Here is a 13,702-nt window from a genome sequence, read left to right as displayed (position 1 = left end):
CTTACATTATGTACATGTGTATACCTTTAAATAAACTTCTTTCCAACTATTCCATATGTCCCAGAGAATTTAAAATATTTCATGTTTGTAACTGAATGTCATATTATAGACCTCATGTATAAGAAACTATCATTGCTCAATGCCAACGAGTAGTTTGCATGTTGTAAAGACAAGTGCTTGGTTTAAATTTATAGGTTAAAGTCTCATTGAGTCTTTAGTATGTGATTCCCAAGAGAGGAAATGTCTCAGAAGTGTTTTTGAAGTCCATAGGCTATGTGTACACTATTAGTTCTACTGTAGTTTTGACTGGAGAGTATCAGGTTCACAGAAGATTGACAGGGTGGAGAGATGGCATATAGTTAAAAGCATGAACTAACCTTGCAGGAAATCCAAATTCTGTGCCCAGAGCTCATGTCTGGTGAGTTACAATCATTTATAATCCCAGCTTCAGGGGATCTAAAATCCTTTTAGCTCTGAATCTCTGTCTGTCTGTCTGTCTGTCTGTCTCTCTCTCTCTCTCTCTCTCTCTCTCTCTCTCTCTCTGTGTGTGTGTGTGTCTGTGTGTATCACTCCCTATACCTCACCACTTAAAAATAAAAGGGAATTCATTTGTAAAGATTTATTAGAGGTATAAACTTCGCTGGAGGACACATGGCCTCCATGACTGCATTACTATAGGTGGCTATAGCTTCAAATATCTCATTCCAGACCAAGTTTCCATGAGAAACACACAGATTGTCAATCATCTTGTTTACTAATATGTATTCTTGAGTCAAAAGCACTTATACCACTGTATGAGGAGTCTGCTTCTCTGGTAGATCTTGTCTTTCCTGTTGAACCCACTCAGCACCATGGACAGTACAATGTAAGCAGAGCCCGGCCAGCACCATGGACAGTACAAACAGGACCTGAGTGTCCATTCCTAGTCTCTCCTTGGGTCATATAAATTTTATACTACATACGTCTTGGTGAAATTTAACCAATGTTGGAATGTAGATATAAATGAGCGTGATTTATTGAGAATAGTTCTTGTGGTCTCTCCTTCAATATTTCATAAAAGAAATGAAATCTTTTCAGTCAAGCAATTTATTTTTATAGTTTGAAAAAGGTTTAGGTTATATTTTGTCTTAAAATATCATTGTTATTATTACTGTGGTCTGTTTTGTTTCTTACAAAGTTTATTTGTATTGCCCATGATCTTCAATTTATTGTGAATTCTGATTAATATAAAGGGCAAAACTGTTGGCTATTGATAAGCAGTTTCATTTAGAAAATTGGAGGCTTTCTAAAACGGAGAATAAGAGTAAAATGGTACAGATAGTTGGATAATGTGAAATTGTTAGTTGAAATAAGTGACTGAAAGTGCCTCAACAACAAGATTTATCAAAACCCTTTATTCAAGATAAACACTCAATTTCTTCCCCGATTTCTAAAAATAGTAAGAATTTCTTCTTTCTTGCAGCCACCATGGATATTGGCCTACATATCTTTCAAGAATGTGCTGACTAGTCTTTTGAACATTTAAGAATGTTTTAATCCTTCCATGGGGAGCATATAAGATTATTAAAGTCAAGGTTGGTGGCCTAGTTTACTTGCCTTATGTTCGGTTCTTAACATGATTCCTACAACATGCACATGTAAGGGGCAGACACTACTTTTGAGATCTCATGTTAGTATAACAGTGGTTCAGGGTGATCTTAAAAAGGGACTGAGAGATAAAGGGAGAGAGGATTACGTTAAAGGATAATTTATGTTTCAAATAAAAATCATTTTCTTCTAAAATAAACAAACAAACAAAAACAAAGCAAAGACCCTGATTTCAAGCCCCTAGAAAGAGGGAACACGATAACGTCCAAAGGCTGTGGCTATTATCTGGATATGAAACCTTCACATAAACATTTCCTGATGAACAGATAGATCTTATTCATTCATAAAACAAGTCTAGTTGTCCAAATAAATTGGGCCTTATAATATTTGAGATAAGAAATCATACATTCCTAATACCAGGAAAGATGGCATTTCTTTTTAGGGTTCACATCTCAAGAGCAAAAAATAGGATCATAATGAAAACAGTGTCATTGATATTTATCAATAGGAAGAGATAGTGGGATCATTGCCAGATAGTTCAAGCAAGGAAGCAAAATACATCAGTTGGTCATAGTGGAAAGACTGAGGAAAGCTCAGTGAGTCAATGAGTGGGGTGGAGAGCTGTAAGGAGTGAATTATGTCACTGAAGTCTTTGTGTTGACTGTGCCACCCTGGAGTCAGCTCTGTAGATGCCATGGCAAATTTACCAACACATGTTTCATGACTAAACACTCTAGCTGAAACTTCATTACACTGGAGGAAGTATGTACTTGGATTTCAGGACCTGCATCAAATGCCTATGGCCCAGCTATAGTGTAGTGTAGTGAGCGACATCCAATGCGCATGCCCTAGCTGTGGTGTGTAGTAGGGACCTATATCAAATATACACTCCACAGATGTGGTGCAGGGCTGGCAGAGAAAGCATTCTTTCCTTTAATTCCATTTGCAACAACTGGGTACTAAAGGATCTAGGAAACTTTCCAAAGAGAATCAAGGCATTTTAAGACGGGGCAACCGAAATAACAGGCAAGTCCTGCTAAGCACGGAATCTAACCAAGTCACTTATCATCAATAGCATACATCTATATTTTCCGAATTACAAAGTAAGTTAAGTTGGCTACAACAAATCCGAAGGGGTCATGTAATATAATGCGAAGACCCTGAAATGTGTTGGACTCTCGTTCCATCCACAATAAACATATATGCAACTGAACTCCATTGCCAATGGGAGAAGAAATGTTAGGAGAAAATTCTTGCTGGTTGACAGTTTAGGTCAAAATACAGGAGCTTCCTGTGTAGCAGGCCAGAAGGCTTTATCTAGATCCAGTCAGAGACGGCCAAGTACATCTACCCACTCCAGTACTGCCTGTTCTGTGTGAGCCAGGACTCCATTGGCCTTTCTACCATTTTAAGCATTATTTTAATATTTTTGGATGACATTGTTTTGCCCTGGACTCATCCTGTTTTTCAGTTACAAAGTGATTTGACTGCCTTTAAAGCTGAATTTACATCTGAATTGAAAACAGTTCTAGATTTGGGAAGAAAACAAATTAGAGATACAGAAATAAATATGATAGTGAATTGTTTAGGGCAAAAGTCTGATATTGAGGAGTTCATTTGAGGTGCCACGGTATAATGCAAAGCTGTGTTCAGCCTGGTTAAGCAGTTGCTGGTGGATCCTGCCTCGCTCAGCTGCTTGTCTGTGTATCACACAGAACACACATCCTTGAGAAATACTGGAATCAAATAAGCAATCCATATTGTCTGGGAGACAGAAAGAAAATTTGTTTACCATTAGGACTAATAATTGGCACGCGCTTCCATTGGAAGAACCAGGAGAGAACGTTTTGTAGATTATTATTATTATTATTATTATTATTATTATTTTTTGCCGAAGTAGTCTGGATTCTACTGCATAGAATTCTGCAGCTTCCAGTCTTTTGTTCCCCTCATTTAGTAGAACACAGTGATGCTTTTTTATTTTGCTTCTTGTGTTGCTGTTTGACTCTTTGAGACTGGGTCTCACTATGTACTTCTGGCTGACCCAGAAGTTGGTGTGTAGACCTGCCTAGACACAAACTCACAGAGATCTGCCTGCCTCCTTAATGCTGGGCTTACAGGCCTACGCAACAACGTTTTTAGTTCAATAGCTTGTCTTTTGTCTAGATGTCTACATTCCTATCAGTGGTGTTACCCATGTGAAAATGCCAATTCCCCATTGCCTTTTTCTCTTGACAAACTTTCAGCACTTGCAGCCACAGCTCCAGTAAATACTGTGCTCACCCCTCCCTCTCCCCTACTTTCACTCTCCTCTCTCTAAACCTTATTGCTGTCTCTTATATATCACCAGTACTGGTAGTTGGAAAAATAAACAAGCAAGCCCTCTCACACTGCAAATCTATTTTCAAATATAAATGGAATGGTGATGATAAAAATGATGATGGTGGTGGTGGTGGTGGTGGTGGTGGTGGTGGTAGTGGTGGTGATAGAAATGATGTGGATGGTAACGGTGATGATAATGGTGGTGGTGATAATGGTGATCGTGGTGGTGGTGGTGATAGAAATGATGTGGATGGTAATGGTGATGATAATGGTGGTGGTGATAATGATGATGACAGTGGTATAAAAAAGCAATGCCTCCCAAATTCTGCACAGAATTGTCCACCAAAACATTTTGTTTTGTGTCTGTGTGTCTGTGTGTCTGTGTGTGTGTGTTTGAGAGAGAGAGAGAGAGAGAGAGAGAGAGAGAGAGAGAGAGAGAGAACCAAATTATTTTCATTTTGCTCTCAGCAGAGGTTGGTTGCTAATTAAGCATTTTTAATGTGATAGCCTCAGTCTTGGAAAAGAATTGAACAGATAATTATATCAGTTTTCCAAAGTCTTTCTTCCTGTGCCAGTATTTTGTTCCGATCTAATGATATTGCTTATGATCTTGCTCACACTTTTTATCTTGTTTTGAGCTCCTGTATCCTGGTGTCACTAGGGTTCTATTGGGATTAGAGCTACAAACATGTCACTACCCTCTTAGTGGCACAGCAGATGAAGCAAGCTCACACTGGGTGTGCCCTTCCTCACACTGGGTGTGCCCTTCCTCACACTGGGTGTGCCCTTCCACATGTGCTTCCCTACCCACTGCAGTCAAATTCTGGACCGCAACTGTCTTTGTCCAGATAAAAAGTTGATGCCTTGGACCCTTCACTGACCAAAAAGAAAACTTTACACAACAGGCCTCTCACTGTAGGGTACAGTAAGCACTCCTGATTTTCTAAGTAAATCTAGATTAAACAAATTAAAGAATGTGATTACAGTTGGTAGAAGAACTGATATTTTAATTGTTCTGTTGGTCTTATACATTTGGCAGCCCACAGCTCTTAATGTTACTTTCACAGAGAGAAACTAATAGTCAAGAAAGCATTTTAACTTTGTAACCACCTTCTGAGAGGGAGAGAATGTTACTTTGAATCAAATCTCTGTCCTGCATTCTGTAAGACTAGAGCTAAGGATACCACAAACAGCTGTGTGTGCTCTTCTTGCTTAGTTTGAGTCAATCATGCATGAAATGGGGATCCTTTCATATAGTGGTTTACACAGCTGTTGAGGCTGTTGAAACTGGCCAGTGTTTCAGGTGGTGACCAGTGATGCTCAGATGCCTGCATGGTCTTACAAATCCTCACTACTTCCCTGCCTGTGTGAACACATGTGACTGAACATCTTCAACACTAATGAGGAAGAATTTTTAGTACACTCCCCTGCCTCTCTTCCTCCAATCCAAGTGCACTTGCACACTCGAGACATTTCTTGCTCAGAGAATATGCAGGAGTGCTCATGGCTGTGACTGTTAGTTGCCCACTGCAGAAAGGATGGAAGCGAGTGGAGAGTTTTCCTAGGTGAGTTAGAATAATTGAGCTCTGTACCAGGGAATATCCATTTTACTATCAAAGTTCAGCCCTCTACAATACATGATCTCCATGGCTCAGTAGCATCCCTCCCCAACATTAAGTGTGATGATACACCTTCACTTAAGTATGAATGGCTATTGCATTAGGAAGCCAAAAATCAGTGACTCTTCAAACCAAACTTCATAGCAACATCTTGATAGTGAAATATTGACTGTAGGATGTGACTTCTTAATTGAATCAGCAGTTTATTGACTCTGCACATGTCAAGGAATGAGTGTTGGTGCTAGTGAGAGCTCAGGTGTGAGTGGTGACTATGCCATGTCTAAACAAGAAGAATTGTACTTTTAATCTCCATTCTGTTAGGGCTGAGCTGATGAGGTGGTGCCCTTCCTGAGGTCGCTGTTATCCCAGGTTGTACAGCTATCCCTGGTCTGCTGTCCTAATCAGTTATGGCTATAGATATGGTGCCCAACCTGCATGCACTCTACAACTGGCACATAGAAGTATAGGAGCTACATCCTCTTTGTTTCCTGTCTCTGAGGGAACAGGGCTAGCCTTATCTATAAACAGATCAAGGTCTTTCTAAAAATCTGGTGACTGCTCAGCATCTCAAGCCCATATGTTTTTTAGAGATATAATCATGAATCACACATAAACCATTTTAGTAGTGGGTTTTGCTGAAAAATAAAAAGAATATACTTGGGACTGTGTTCGTTGATGTCTGGGGTAGTTGAAAGACAGTTGGTGGTGAAGAAGATGACCTCTGGAGACAGGAAGGATCTCAGTGGATATTGAGCGCACACACACACATGCACACACACACCAGGCAGAGGGATAGATGCAGACAGACAGTAGTTAGAAGGAAAATAAAAGATAGAAGATCTAGAATCAAAACATTGATACTACAAGCACAGAAGGCTACTTGGGAGAGCCACCTGAGTTGCTGTGTGGAGGAATGTGGCCTGTAATAAATCCACATGTGTGTACTGTATAGCATACATCTCCACATCAAAAATAAGCTTCGAAATGAAACTGTCCCTCTTACACTATGAAAAAGAGGATTATAATCAATGCCCTTGCCTGAAGTTCCACACAAATCTGTAATTCCAGTACTTGAAGCTGATGTTTTTCATTTACATGCAAATGTTTTATCAGATATTTTATAGACCATTTAATATCTTTGTATGAGCTATTCACCACAAAGCAAACATAAGAAAGGATCATTCAATAGGTTAAAAACATGTCCAAAGTCCATCACAACAATATTTTGTGTGAAAACAGTCATTCTATGTGTGAGTTGTTATGACTTGGACTCTTCTGTTGTCACATCTCCTATTTTAGTTGGGACAATCCAGGTATGTGGATTTAGGTTTCAATGTATGTTATTTGTAATGATTAACTCAAAGGGAAAACAAATTAATAAGTGATTATAATGGATTGGGAGATAGGAAGGAAGCCACGCGTGTGACCACATATAATGGCATTTGGGCTGAGCATATGAGGTGAAGCTCAATACTCCTGCCCACCATGAAAAGGATCCCAGAGCGTTCAGAGATAGTTCAGCCATTAAGGCTGCTCACTGCTCTTGCAAAAGGCTGGAGGTCAGTTCCTGGCACCTGCAGCAGGTGCTCAGCTCGCAGCCACCTCTAAGTCTAGTTCCAGGAGAGCTGACAGCCTCTTCTAGCTTTTGTGACCCTCTGCCCATGCACACATGAATGCATGCAAAACATACACAGAAATTTAGAAAAATGGCCCCAGATATAAGCACCATATGGACTGGGGAAGCTGTCTACTGTGCATTGCTGTCTACACAGGTTCCTACTGAGCCCTCTTCGAACACTCTAATTTAAATTCTAAACACTTCTATAGAATATTATTAATTCTGTTTTGCATTTGTGTGAGGTCCTTGGTGGCAAAATGGAAATTATATCTGTAATCAACTCTTATCACATGGACATCCACCAGGATCAACATTCCCCAAGTGCTGGAGAATTTGAAATGTAAATTCTACACAATGTATCTTAGCCTGGGACATTTGTGGCCCCTGCTGCTTAAATTCTCACAGACTCAAAGAAGACTAATGAGACCCAACTGATGTTAGAATTTACAGATAAGAAAGCCTGTCTCATTTATTTACCGTGCAATTACACCAATTCAATCACTCAAAATGTGCTGGCTAAGGCACAATATTCATACTTTGGATAAAGGTGTGCTTAAATGCATGTGATTCTTTTCTAGAAATTATATAAAAGGGAATATCAAAATAGTAAACCACTAGTAATGCAGAAGGCCACAGAAATAATAGTAAACTAGAACCTAGGACAGTGGGCTGAGTCTTGTAGTCAGTGACTAACTATATAACTGCATAGGCTATAAAACACCCCCCAGGTCTTTCATTGATAATTGAACTGTAGCAAAACATTTATATTTAAATTGCATAAATTTAAACTGTATAAATACATTCATATTTAAAGTAAAAAAAAAACAGTTTTCTGGACTTGCAATAAGCAAACAAATTAAATGAGACAGTATTCTCAGCAAGGACGAATAAGCCAAATTATTTGGGTACAAAATCATGAATCTGTCTCTGCAGTAATATATATGAGAGGACAGCCAGGAAAGGTTCCTCAGCACCAAGGTGACCAAATCCTGTGGTGGCGGGTGGTTTCATGGTGTATATTTCTGAAAGACCAGAGAGGCAACACAGAAAAGCAACAGCCAAGGGGTTTCCCTCACCAGCCCTCTGACCTGTGGGGAGGCTTTTCACAGATTCACTTCCATCTGTCGTAAAATGAATTAGTATTGACTCTTTTGTAAGTGGGACTTAGACAGGAAAGAGCTGATTCCAAAATCAAGGTCACTAAAGATTTGTGTTCATCAGTCAGAATCAACTGCAGCACTGGTCCTAAAGGCAGAGATCTGGCAGAGGAGGTAAGAATGTCTCTTCTGTCTAGTCAACACTGACTGTGCTTTTGGTTTAGGGCTTGGGCTCTTCTTAACTGAAGAAATCACAGTTGCTTTGCTAGAATTAAAATGCAACTTGAGATTTGAGTAAGACAACTTTTAGAACTAATAATGATGCTGATGTCATCAACCCAAACAAATTCCTAGTGATTTGGTGATGCTTAAATACTTATCAGGCAGGCCCTAGCCTTTCCCATACCCATAGAAACAGAATAAACTAAATCCGAATTCTCAGAAATCCTCCTGCAAGCCAGTCATTTGCTTTAAAATTGATTTTTGACTCTACAATGGACTTTATATAGAGACTGGAAGCAAATCCAGTCTGCTTTCCCCCAACTTATCAAGTTGTCAAATTAAAATTGCAAGAAAGAGAACCAGGAAGAAAGAATTTGGAAAGTAGGTGGGGGTGGGGTGTGCATCTTGGCTGGAGGAACACAAGAAGGTCAGGCATGAATGAACACTTTCCAGAGGGAACTGGAGGCTCAAAAGTGCAATGCCCTGCCAGGGCATTAGGTGGTATCTCCAGCGACCCTCACCTTTCCCAGATTTAGTATCTGCTTGACAAGCAATGTGTCTGAGTTTGTAATAATGCCTGCTCTCTGTTGCAGGCTGCTATATGTCCCCCAAGCGTCTCCATAGGGTCGTCTTGCTAATAGTAAGATGTCAGGAGATGTGAGAAGGCAGAGATGATGGCTCAGACAGCAAAGCACTTGCTCAACAATCATGAGGGTCTGCGTCTGCATCTGCATGCCCAACTTACGAAATGCCAGCTTCTGTGGCATGAGCCTGCAATCCCAGTGTTGGTCAGCCTGAGGCAGAGGGAGTCCTGGGGACTGCTTGTCAGCCAGAGTAGCCAGGTTGCAAGAATCCAGTTTAAGAACAGATCTTGTGTTAAGAAATACAGCGGCGAGCAAACTGAAGAAGGCATCTGAGTTGACCTTTCACCCCCACAGACATTTTCTTTCATTCATGAGCATCCTTACACACATAGGCGCACACACAAAAGATTTGAAAAATAGTGAAGTATGAGTTTCTGCATTGATTTCATCACCATGAACTGACCTGTGTGTGATTTAGACCCACTTTGCCGCTAGTCTCCCATTTCATTAAAGCCAGATAGTAGACCACAGCTCTTGATGAACTGAATCCCCCCAGGGTTAGCAGAAAGATGTGGCTCCATCAGAACAAGAACAGGGGTCTCTAGTCATCCCTGGCTCCCATGATTAGAAAGACGGGGAGGACAAAGCAGTGCTGAAGGAACAGCTTGTGTGCAAGGACAATTTGTGCCCCGTGCAGCTGTCGATGACCATGTTTCTCACGGTTTGTTTACTCTAGAAATACTCTACACTCTCCAGAAACTCAGTTTATCCAAGTCCACCTTAGAATTGGCACTGCTGCTCTGGTTATAGAGGCACAAGTGAACAGGCGAGCTCCCAGCCTTACACACATGATCGGTAGGCATGGCATAACACAGCTCAAGAGACAGGGAAGAATTAGGAAGTGGTTTCAAGTGCATCAGCTGTACAATTCTTTCTCATGGTTTGTGACATGGACGTTACGTAGGTGAGATAGTTCAGCTTTTGGTGTACATTTGCATTTAATTCTGCTAGGACCCTAAAAGTAGCTATTAGACCTCACACAGTCCAGATTTCTTTAATACCGAGTCTAAGATTCTAATCCATAAATAAACAAAATTAAAGTAATATTTTCAGATTGCTTCAAACTGCATCAGATTGGCATAAAGCAAAATCAATGCAGATTAGGTTTCTCAAAAAAGAAAAAGAAAATGAAATTTTGAGTTAAAAATGATTGTTTGACTACACTGAATATTTATATCCAAATACAGTATAAAATAATGTACTTTTCTCAATTCAGTTTTTTCACAGGATGCTAATAATTGGGGAACAACTTATCCATTGGATTTTCTATGTAATAAATTCAGATGTTTCATTTAGATTTTAGCCAAATGGAGGTAACAAAACATTGTGTTGATGGAAGTCTGTTCATATCAGAGTGTAGGTTAAAGAAATATAAAGAAATATAGTTTTGAAATGTTTTCTGTTTTTATTGGCTATTTGATTTATTTATATTTCAAATGTTATCCCCTTTCCCAGTTTCTCCTCCAGAAACCCCCATCCCATCCCCTTTCCTCCTGCTTCTATGAGGGTGCTCCCCTACCCATCTACCCACTCCCTCTTCCTCGCCCTGGCATCCTCCTACACTGGGGCATAGATCCTTTAAGGAACTAAGGGCCTCTCCTCCCATTGATGTCCAACAGAAACATCCTCTGCTACATATGTGGCTGGAGCCATGGATTCCTCCACGTGTACTCCTTGGTTGGTGGTTGAGTCCGTGGGAGCTCTAGGCGGTCTGGTTGGTTGATATTGTTGTTCTTCCTATGGGATTGCAAACCCCTTCAGCTCCTTCAGTCCTTTCTCTATCTCTTCCGTTGGGGACCCTCAGTTCAATGGTTGGCTGCGAGCATCCCCCTCTATATTTGTCAGACTCTGGCAGAACCAACCTCTCAGGAGACAGCCATATGAGGGTCCTGTCAGAATCATATGTTTGAACAGAAATTATTTTAAGCAAATTAAACTAATGAAAATCTCAATACTCCTTTCCTCTTATACAAACTGTTCTGAGGACTGGAAATCATATGTTGACCTCATTGGTTTGCTCCCAGGTTTGGGGAAGCATTTACTGGTTGAGAGCAGTGAGCTCAGATGTGAAGGGGAATGTGACAATGGGAGACACGTAGACTATGAAGGATGTGAGATGCATGCCCACTGCAGCTGTCTCCCGAAGCCATCACATAGTTTCAATTTAAACATTTGAAGAAGCACACAGCTCACTCACTATTATTTGTATTCCTTCCTGCACAGTTATTTTCCTTTTATACAGCTGTGCTGTTTTATTCTTTTCTTTTTATTGGTTATTTTATTTATTTACATTTCAAATGCTGCCCCTCCTAGTTTCCTCTCTTCAAGCCCCCTCCTTCCCTCCTCCCTTTGCCTCTATGAGGGTGCTCCTCCACCACTCACCCCTCCTGCTGAGCCATTCTAGCACGTCCCTGTGCTGGAGCATCCAGCCTCCCCAGGACCAAGCGCCTCCCCTCCAGCTGATCTGCGGTTGGAGGGACAGGATTGGGTATGGGAAGTGACAGAGAGGAGTACAGAGGGTCAGGAAATTGAATAGAAATATGTAGCAGTAGGGGATGTGGGGCTCAAAACCATTCTTGGTTTTTCGTGAAGTCACATTTAGGTTCTTCTTGCCTAGTTATTCTCTCTCTCTCTCTCTCTCTCTCTCTCTCTCTCTCTCTCTCTCTCTCTCTCTCTCTCTCTCTCTCTCTCTCTCTCTCTCTCTCTCTCTCTCTCTCTCTCTCTCTCTCTCTCTCTCTCTCGCACTAGTGCATCAATGAGATGCCACAGCAATGGTCAGTGAAGCACAGTACCTGTGACAGCATTCAGTTATAAATCACACAGCGCTTCGGAGGCTGGCTTTTTCCAATGTGCAGTCCTTAAGCTGTTGCTTGACAGTTGGCACTTGCTCTGCTGAGATGTGTGACCTGGTTCTGTCTTCAGATGTGAAGGGTGTGGTGGTCACACCTTGACATTGTGACTCAGTACAAGTGGATAACCAGATGTGAAGGGCAACTAAGAGGCTTTATTCATTCCTGCCCCACCACCTCAAAGTTCCCTAAGCTGAAAGGCAGGAACAGAGGAACATTGCTTTTCAGTTTTGCAGGCTGAGCATTCAAGGTCAAGGTGCTGGGGGTTGGCTCTTCTGAGGCTGAGGGACTGCTCTGTTCCTCCCTCCCAGCAGCTGCTTCTTTGCCCGCAGCCGCTGGTGTGTCGCAGCATATGGAGCCCTGAATTTATTTCACCCCGTGTTCTTGCAGGATGCTCATCTGAGTCCAGACCCTCCATTTTATAGTGGTGAAGGGGCTCTCCTTCTCCTTCGAGACCGCCTTCTAAATTAGCTGGTTGCATTTACAAAATTACTTCACATGTGGTGGCACTTCAACATGTGAATTTCGTGACACGTAGTTCAACCAGTAAGAAGTAAGGAATTATTGGCTGAGTAGATTCCCATGGTGGCAGGAAGGCGTGAACCATATTTGACTTTTACTCTCAAGGGAACTTCCGTCATGAACAATTAAGTTTCTGCTTCTCATTCCTGTCTCATTTTCTCAATCACAGCATCTAAATATTCAGTTAAGACAGGCAGAGGGCACCCACTGCTCTTCTTCCATGCTCCCTGCTACCCTCCCTTCTTTTTTTTTCTTATTTGATATTCTTTATTTACATTTCAAATGATTTCCCTTCTTAACTCCCCCTCCCTTCTTGTTTTTGGTCTACAGTTGATAGACTGTTCTTAAAGGTGTTTTCCTTTACTCAGCCAGGCTCACCTGCTCTGTCACTCCATATTTACTTCTTATTCCTGCAGTTGGAGATGAGCATCCTTGGTGTCCAGTCAGTCTGTTTCACTTAATCAAAACGGCTCTCATGCCTAATGACTTCTTTACTACTTCAAATCACTCCAACATGTCCTCAGAGGCACCACAGTAGCCACTTTGCTACTTTGCCTTTCAGAACACATGCACACACATGCATGCACACACACACACACACACACACACACACACACACACACACACACATCCCCCCATTCCAGAACTTTCACTTTAAGGAAGTCAAGCCCTATAAGCTTGGATGCTCTTGGATCTGCAAACTGAACATAAAGTATACTGCATTTCCTTCTTCATTACATTTTAAATGAAGTTCTTTGCTCTCCCCCTCACTCCCTTTCCCTCTTTCTTTCTTCAGTCTTTGTTCTCTCTCTCTCTCTCTCTCTCTCTCTCTCTCTCTCTCTCTCTCTCTCTCTCTCTCTCTCTCTCCTCTCTTTTCTTTTGCTGTCTCACCCCCAATCTCCATTTGGACACTCTCACCTGAAGCTTTGAATGCATTAACCGAGGAGGTATCATATAAGCACCCCACAGACCATAGCAGGCTTGCATGAAAATCCAAGTCCAGTTATTTAGAAACTTCTCCTTTTGCCTTCTTTATCTTCATGTGTAGAAATTCTTAAAGTGCTGCCAGCTTGTATTTTATGAAACCAGGCAGTTAAGACGCTCTCAGCTGACCTCCTAAACATTCCTTTAAGTTCATTTCCACTTTCATCACACAAATGCTGGCATAAGATAATAGTAGATCTATCATGTACAATTTAAGGTGTGTCTGGGCTATAGAGAG

At 41.2% G+C, this 13,702-nt stretch overlaps 1 protein-coding gene across 1 annotated transcript in view; it reads left to right on the top strand.

The window, feature by feature from the left end:
• The window catches only part of Nalf1 (NALCN channel auxiliary factor 1), a 548,015-nt gene that overhangs the window by 132,700 nt on the left and 401,613 nt on the right, over positions 1–13,702 (top strand). The window lies entirely within an intron of this gene.

This window comes from Apodemus sylvaticus, chromosome 18 (genome assembly GCF_947179515.1).
Source record: "Apodemus sylvaticus chromosome 18, mApoSyl1.1, whole genome shotgun sequence".
NCBI classification, from domain to species: Eukaryota; Metazoa; Chordata; class Mammalia; order Rodentia; family Muridae; genus Apodemus; species Apodemus sylvaticus.
The sequence above is the reverse complement of the archived record's forward strand: the minus strand, read 5'-3'. Positions and strand labels throughout refer to the sequence as shown.